This window comes from Epinephelus lanceolatus, chromosome 2 (assembly GCF_041903045.1).
Source record: "Epinephelus lanceolatus isolate andai-2023 chromosome 2, ASM4190304v1, whole genome shotgun sequence".
NCBI classification, from domain to species: domain Eukaryota; kingdom Metazoa; phylum Chordata; class Actinopteri; order Perciformes; family Serranidae; genus Epinephelus; species Epinephelus lanceolatus.
The window spans coordinates 591153-600270 of record NC_135735.1 but is presented as its reverse complement, the minus strand read 5'-3'; positions in this window follow the sequence as shown (position 1 = coordinate 600270).

Sequence of the window (9118 nt, the reverse complement as noted above, 5' to 3'; positions counted from 1 at the left end):
ACCGTAGCTAACTTGTTTGTCCATTGTTTGGTCTGTGACGTAATAGGTCAACAGGAAAAAGGTCCAATACTAACAAGCTGAAAGGGGGCATATCTCCACCTATCGTAGAGGAGTCGCACATACTTGGCTCAATAAATGGATTCCCCTCCCGTGCTTGTATACTGGGACAAGGACAGTAGGCCAGTTAGATGTCCTCGTCCAGCTGGGACTGTAGCTCCACTTCACTGTTTCCATGGAAATGGACTAAGTGATGGTGAAACCACACATGTAGCTTATGCTGCATTTACATTAATCAGGCAGATGGTCAAGGACAGACAGAAAAAACCTTCTGGACGATAAGGACAAAACAAACAGTTGGACATGATGGCAGGATGTAAAACAAACACCCATGATGACATGTTGTGATGGTTGTGCCGAGTCATTTACAAAGAATGAAATAAAATAAATCAACTAAATTTATCATGTGTTTATTATTTGAGATCATTTTTCCAGTAAAGCCCAGTAAGTGTTGAGACCGCCTGAGTTTACTCTGTGTGTGAAGAAGCTATTTCATCACAGAGAATGGAAAAAAGTTAAAGTATTTTAACTCTGAATGGCAGTAACATCCTTAGTCACTGTTACTAGTATTCACCATCAGCCTCTCCTCAGGTTACCGTCCTATTCTCATCCACCAACATGATATCTTTGCTGTCTACCATCTGCCTGACTCCATGTGAACGCAGCATCTGTCTGGTAGTTTGTAACATCACAGATGTTGAGCCAAACCATGATGTTTTTTTCTAACCTAACCACATGCTTTTGTCCTGGAATGTCAGCAAACGAGGATACCTAGCGTTTAATATGTATACGTGAAAGTCCACTGACAAAGCGGTGACATGTGAGGGTGAGAGCGCGTTGATATTTATAGATGTGTGTCAGTGTTTAATGTTAAGTTCAAATCATTTCACCTCCAGAAACTCAGACCAGCAGCAGATAACTGATGTCAGTATGATTTGACCCAGTCAGGAGCCCTGAGGGACGCCTTTACACGTATTTGCCATCGGCCACGTTTAGGCAGGCTGTTTAGCCTCTGTCAGCCTGAGGTTAGTGTTTCCACCTACAGCCAGGACTCATCAGCAGCATCAGGAGGAAGACGGAGATAAATTCATGTTTTTCACTCAGACGAGTCAGCTCTGATGTCAGTGATGACAACAGCAGGTTCTGTGTTTACTACAGAGAGACACGTGACGACAGAGATCCCTGTGTTCCCTGTCAGGAACCAGTTCTGGATAATCTGCTCGGGAACAAGAGTTCCCAAACAGAGAGTGCCAGATTAACGGCCAAAGGAACATGACTGTTACATAAAGGCTGGGCTGTTGTTGTTGTTTTGGACGGAGGCGTAAATACTTCGAATCATGGTTACTATTCCAAACGTAATGTTCCTGATGGGGGGGCAGTAGGTGAGCCGATAAGCTGATTGGCAGTAGTAGCTCCAGGTCAAGTTCAAGTTCAAATTCTTTGTTTATTATCTGCACAGCAATCTCACAGAAAGGAAACAATCTCAGGCTCAGAGATGTAAACAGGAACATAGTCAATGTGTAAATATATAATTATCTATATGTTCACAGGTGTAAACAGGAACATAGTCGATGTGGAAATATATACTTATCTATATGTTCAGAGATGTAAACGGGAACATAGTCTATGTGTAAATATATAATTATCTATATGTTCAGAGGTGTAAATATATAATTATCTATATGATCGGAGGTGTAAACAGGAACATAGTCAGTGTGTAAATATATATGTTCAGAGGTGTAAAAAGGAACGTAGTCAGTGTGTAAATATATAATTATTGATACGTTCAGAGGTGTAAACAGGAACATAGTCAGTGTGTAAATATATAATTATCTATATGATCAGAGGTGTAAACAGGAACATAGTCAGTGTGTAAATATATATGTTCAGAGGTGTAAAAAGGAACGTAGTCAGTGTGTAAATACATAATTATTGATACGTTCAGAGGTGTAAACAGGAACATAGTCAGTGTGTAAATATATAATTATCTATATGTTCAGGGGTGTAAACAGGAACATAGTCAGTGTGTAAATATATAATTATCTATATGATCGGAGGTGTAAACAGGAACATAGTCAGTGTGTAAATATATATGTTCAGAGGTGTAAAAAGGAACATAGTCAGTGTGTAAATATATAATTATTGATACGTTCAGAGGTGTAAACAGGAACATAGTCAGTGTGTAAATATATAATTATCTATATGTTCAGGGGTGTAAACAGGAACATAGTCAGTGTGTAAATATATAATTATCTCTATGTTCAGAGATGTAAACAGGAACATAGTCAATGTGTAAATATATAATTATCTATATGATCAGAGGTGTAAACAGGAACATAGTCAGTGTGTAAATATATATGTTCAGAGGTGTAAAAAGGAACGTAGTCAGTGTGTAAATATATAATTATCTATACGTTCAGAGGTGTAAACAGGAACATAGTCAGTGTGTAAATATATAATTATCTATATGTTCAGGGGTGTAAACAGGAACATAGTCAGTGTGCAAATATATAATTATCTCTATGTTCAGAGGTGTAAACAGGAACATAGTCGATGTGTAAATATATAATTATCTATATGATCAGAGGTGTAAACAGGAACATAGTCAATGTGTAAATATATAATTATCCATATGATCAGAGGTGTAAACAGGAACATAGTCGATGTGTAAATATATAAATATCTATATGATCAGAGGTGTAAACAGGAACATAGTCAATGTGTAAATACATAATTATCTATATGTTCAGAGATGTAAACAGGAACATAGTCAATGTGGAAATATATAATTATCCATATGATCAGAGGTGTAAACAGGAACATAGTCGATGTGGAAATATATAATTATCTATATGTTCAGAGATGTAAACAGGAACATAGTCAATGTGGAAATATATAATTATCTATATGTTCACAGGTGTAAACAGGAACATAGTCAATGTGGAAATATATATTTATCTATATGTTCAGAGATGTAAACAGGAACATAGTCTATGTGTAAATATATAATTATCTATATGTTCAGAGGGGTAAATATATAATTATCTATATGATCAGAGGTGTAAACAGGAACATAGTCAGTGTGTAAATATATATGTTCAGAGGTGTAAACAGGAACATAGTCGATGTATAAATATATATTTATCTATACGTTCAGAGGTGTAAACAGGAACATAGTCGATGTGTAAATATATAATTATCTATACGTTCAGAGGTGTAAACAGAAACATAGTCGATGTGTAAATATATAATTATCTATACGTTCAGAGGTGTAAACAGAAACATAGTCGATGTGTAACTATATAATTATCTATACGTTCAGAGGTGTAAACAGAAACATAGTCGATGTGTAAATATATAATTATCTATACGTTCAGAGGTGTAAACAGGACCATAGTCAGTGTGTAAATATATAATTATCTATACGTTCAGAGGTGTAAACAGGACCATAGTCAGTGTGTAAATATATAATTATCTATATGTTCAGAGGTGTAAACAGGAACATAGTCGATGTGTAAATATATAATTATCTATACGTTCAGGGGTGTAAACAGGAACATAGTCGATGTGTAAATATATAATTATCTATATGATCAGAGGTATAAACAGGAACATAGTCGATGTGTAAATATATATTATTATCCATATGATCAGGGGTGTAAACAGGAACATAGTCAATGTGTAAATATATAAATATCTATATGATCAGAGGTGTAAGCAGGAACATAGTCGATGTGTAAATATATAATTATCTATATGATCTGAGGTGTAAACAGGAACATAGTCAGTGTGTAAATATATACTTATCTATATGTTCAGAGGTGTAAATATATAATTATCTATATGTTCAGAGATGTAAATAGGAACATAGTTGATGTGTAAATATATAATTATCTATATGTTCAGAGGTGTAAACAGGAACGTAGTCAGTGTGTAAATATATAATTATCTATATGATCAGAGGTGTAAACAGGAACATAGTCAATGTGTAAATATATAATTATCTATATGATCAGAGGTGTAAACAGGAACATAGTCAATGTGTAAATATATAATTATCTATATGATCAGAGGTGTAAACAGGAACATAGTCAATGTGTAAATATATAATTATCTATACGTTCAGAGGTGTAAACAGGAACATAGTCAATGTGTAAATATATAATTATCTCTATGTTCAGAGATGTAAACAGGATCATAGTCAACGTGTAAATATATAATTATCTATATGTTCAGAGATGTAAACAGGATCATAGTCAACGTGTAAATATACAATTATCTATATGATCTGAGGTGTAAACAGGATCATAGTCAACGTGTAAATATATAATTATCTATATGATCTGAGGTGTAAACAGGAACATAGTCAATGTGTAAATATATAATCATCTATATGTTCAGAGATGTAAACAGGAACATAGTGAATGTGTAAATATGTAATTGTCTATATGATCTGAGGTGTAAACAGGAACATAGTCGATGTGTAAATATATAATTATCTATATGATCAGGGATGTAAACAGGAACATAGTCGATGTGTAAATATATAATTATCTATATGTTCATAGGTGTAAACAGGAACATAGTCGATGTGTAAATATATAATTATCTATATGATCAGGGGTGTAAACAGGAACATAGTCGATGTGTAAATATATAATTATCTATATGATCAGGGGTGTAAACAGGAACATAGTCGATGTGTAAATATATAATTATCTATATGATCTGAGGTGTAAACAGGAACATAGTCAATGTGTAAATATATAATCATCTATATGTTCAGAGATGTAAACAGGATCATAGTCAACGTGTAAATATATAATTATCTATATGTTCAGAGATGTAAACAGGATCATAGTCGATGTGTAAATATATAATTATCTATATGATCAGGGGTGTAAACAGGAACATAGTCAACGTGTAAATATATAATTATCTATATGATCAGGGGTGTAAACAGGAACATAGTCAACGTGTAAATATATAATTATCTATATGATCTGAGGTGTAAACAGGAACATAGTCAATGTGTAAATATATAATCATCTATATGTTCAGAGATGTAAACAGGATCATAGTCAACGTGTAAATATATAATTATCTATATGTTCAGAGATGTAAACAGGATCATAGTCAACGTGTAAATATATAATTATCTATATGATCAGGGGTGTAAACAGGAACATAGTCGATGTGTAAATATATAATTATCTATATGTTCAGAGGTGTAAACAGGAACATAGTCAGTGTGTAAATATATAATTATCTATATGTTCAGAGGTGTAAACAGGAACATAGTCAGTGTGTAAATATATAATTATCTATATGATCAGAGGTTTAAACAGGAACATCAGTCGAGGTCAGAGCAGTTGAACAGATTACTGCAGGTGGATGCTGACACTATGGGAGCAGAAGCAGCTGTATTTATCACTCTGTTTAGCAGTAATGATTTTATGAGCTTTTTTAATGACAAAATTCTAAATATTAGAGGCAAAATTCATGACCTCCTGTCCTCAGATAGTACCTATCTAACCTCAACACAGCTGTAAGACCTAATATATATTTAGATTGCTTCTCCCCGATTTCTCTTCAAGAATTGACCGCAGTGATTTCTTCATCTAAATCATCAACGTGTCTCTTAGACCCCATCCCAACTAGGCTACTTAAGGAGGTCTTTCCTTTAGTTAACACTCATATATTAGATATGATCAATATATCCTTATTAACAGGCTATGTACCACAGTCTTTTAAGGTAGCTGTAATTAAACCTCTACTAAAAAAGCCCACCCTGGATCCAGAGGTGTTAGCCAACTATAGACCAATATCTAATCTTCCCTTTATGTCAAAGATCCTTGAGAAAGTAGTCGCAGACCAGCTGTGTGATTTTCTCCATGATAATAATTTATTTGAGGAATTTCAGTCAGGATTTAGAGTGCATCATAGCACTGAGACAGCACTAGTTAGATCTTAGTGCGGCGTTTGACACTATTGACCATCAAATTCTGCTACAGAGACTGGAACACTTAATTGGCCTAAAAGGTTCTGCACTAAGCTGGTTTAAATCTTATTTATCTGATTGTTTTCAGTTTGTTGACATTCATAATGAATCATCCTTACGTACTAAAGTTTGTTTTGGAGTTCCGCAAGGTTCTGTGCTCGGACCAATCCTATTTACTCTATATATGCTTCCTTTAGGTAACACCATTAGAAATCACTCTGTAAATTTCCATTGTTATGCGGATGAAACACAGTTGTATTTATCGATGAAGCCAGAAGAGGGTTAAAGGGTTTTTTTGGGGAGTTTTTCCTGATCAGCTGTGAGGGTCCAAAGGACAGAGGGATGTCGTATGCTGTAAAGATGCTCCTCAAACATCTGGTGCTGCTGCAGGTCAGGCCGTTCTGTACACACTGCGCTCCTCCGTCTGATGCTGCTGGTGTCACACTGGGAATCAGGATTCCTCCAACACATCCCAGAGACACATGATGTGATGCTTCTGGTCAGAGGAACGTTTGGTTCTAATGCTGAATAAGAGGAAGCAACAAAGCTCAAAGATAAATTCAGCTCATGGTTGAATAAAGACATCAGCAGCGTGTCTGTGGTGATGAACAGAGCAGCGTTATAAAGCTTTGATCCTTCATCACTCTGACCTCACGTCACCTTGGCACTCGCTCACAGAGCAGGTCGTTGCTTCACAGAGCTTCAGTCAGAACCAGGCAGAATGTGTTTGTGCTACAGAGAGTGATTTACACTCAGACTCTGTCTCCATTATGACTGTTAATGCCTTCTTTCAGATCTTGATTTAACTGAGTGTAAATGCTGTTAACCATTCATCTACACCTGAACATGTTTATCACCATGTACTTCTACTTTCAGAGCTCATTTATTGTTGTTTGTTGTTTTGTATGATTTCATTTATGTTTTAATTGAAATGTCTGATTGTTCTTTGTTTGCTTATTGATTGTTTTAATGTCTTTGATCCTGCTCAGCATCTCTGAACATGACGCTCTCCCTCAGTCAGGTTTGAAATAAACGTGAATGTTCAGGATAAACATTTGTAATGTTGTGTTTGGAACCTGACGGTGCTGCCTGTTCCCTCACCTTATGTTCCCTCACGCTGTGTTCCCTCAGCCTTATGTTCTCTTACGCTGTGTTCCCTCAGCCTTATGTTCCCTCACGCTGTTCCCTCAGCCTTATGTTCTCTTATGCTGTGCTCCCTCAGCCTTATGTTCCCTCACGCTGTTCCCTCAGCCTTATGTTCCCTCACGCTGTGTTCCCTCAGACTTATGTTGCCTCACGCTGTGTTCCCTCAGCCTTATGTTTCCTTCACACTATGTTCCCTGAGCCTTACGTTCCCTAATACTGTGTTCCCTCAGTCTTATGTTCTCTTACGCTGTGTTCCCCCAGCCTTATGTTCCCTCACACTGTGTTCCCTCAGTCTTATGTTCCCTCACGCTATGTTCCCTCAGCCTTATCTTCCCTCACGCTATGTTCCCTCAGCCTTATCTTCCCTCACGCTATGTTCCCTCAGCCTTATGTTCCCTTACGTTGTGTTCCCTCAGCCTTATGTTCCCTCACACTGTGTTCCCTCAGCCTTATGTTTCCTTCACACTATGTTCCCTGAGCCTTACGTTCCCTAATACTGTGTTCCCTCAGTCTTATGTTCTCTTACGCTGTGTTCCCTCAGCCTTATGTTCCCTCACACTGTGTTCCCTCAGTCTTATGTTCCCTCACGCTATGTTCCCTCAGCCTTATCTTCCCTCACGCTATGTTCCCTCAGCCTTATCTTCCCTCACGCTATGTTCCCTCAGCCTTATGTTCCCTTACATTGTGTTCCCTCAGCCTTATCTTCCCTCACACTGTGTTCCCTCAGCCTTATGTTTCCTTCACACTATGTTCCCTTACGTTGTGTTCCCTCAGCCTTATGTTCCCTCATGCTGTGTTCCCTCAGCCTTATGTTTCCTTCACACTATGTTGCCTCAGCCTTATGTTCCCTTACCTTGTGTTCCCTCAGCCTTATGTTCTCTTACGTTGTGTTCCCTCACGCTGTGTTCCCTCAGCCTTATGTTTCCTTCACACTATGTTACCTCGCCTAATAATCCTGCAGCCTATGTTCCCACGGCTCTATGTTCCCTCAACTTTAGCTTATGTTTTAATGTTCATTCACCCTACAATCTTGCAGCCCATGTTCCCTGTCTTCCCTCAGGTCCCTTCTGTTCCCTGTCATGCATAGTGACAGAGTTCATTCAGTCAGTATAACTGAGTAGTATTTCGCGTCTCTCAGATGCCTGTCTGTCTGTCTCTCAGGTGTCTGTCTGTCTGTCTGTCTCTCAAGTGCCTGTTGTCTGTGTCTCAGGTGCCTGTCTGTCTGTCTGTCTGTCTGTCTCTCAAGTGCCTGTTGTCTGTGTCTCAGGTGCCTGTCTGTCTCTCAGGTGCCTGTCTGTCTGTCTCTCAGGTGTCTGTCTGTCTCTCAGATGCCTGTCTGTCTGTCTCTCAGGTGCCTGTATGTCCCTCAGGTGTCTGTCTGTCTGTCTGTCTCAGGTGCCTGTCTGTCTCTCAGATGCCTGTCTGTCTGTCTCTCAGGTGTCTGTGTGTCTCTCAGATGCCTGTCTGTCTGTCTCTCAGGTGTCTGCCTGTCTGTCTGTCTCTCAGGTGTCTGTCTGTCTGTTAGGTGCCTGTCTGTCTGTCAGGTGCCTGTGTGTCTGTCTGTCTGTTAGGTGCCTGTCTGTCTGTCTGTCTGTCAGGTGCCTGTATGTCTGTGTGTCTCTCAGGTGTCTGTATGTCTCTCAGATGCCTGTATGTCTGTCTGTCTGTCTGTCTGTCTGTCTGTCAGTTGCCTGTCTGTCTCTCAGATGCCTGTCTGTCTGTCTCTCAGGTGTCTGTGTCTCCCAGGTGTCTGTCTGTCTGTCTGTCAGTCAGGTGCCTGTCTGTCTGTCAGGTGTCTGTCTGTCTGTCTGTCAGGCTGTGTGTCTGTCTCTCAGGTGCCTGTATGTCTGTCTGTCTCTCAGGTGTCTGTCTGTCTCTCAGGTGCCTGTATGTCTGTCAGGTGCCTGTCTGTCT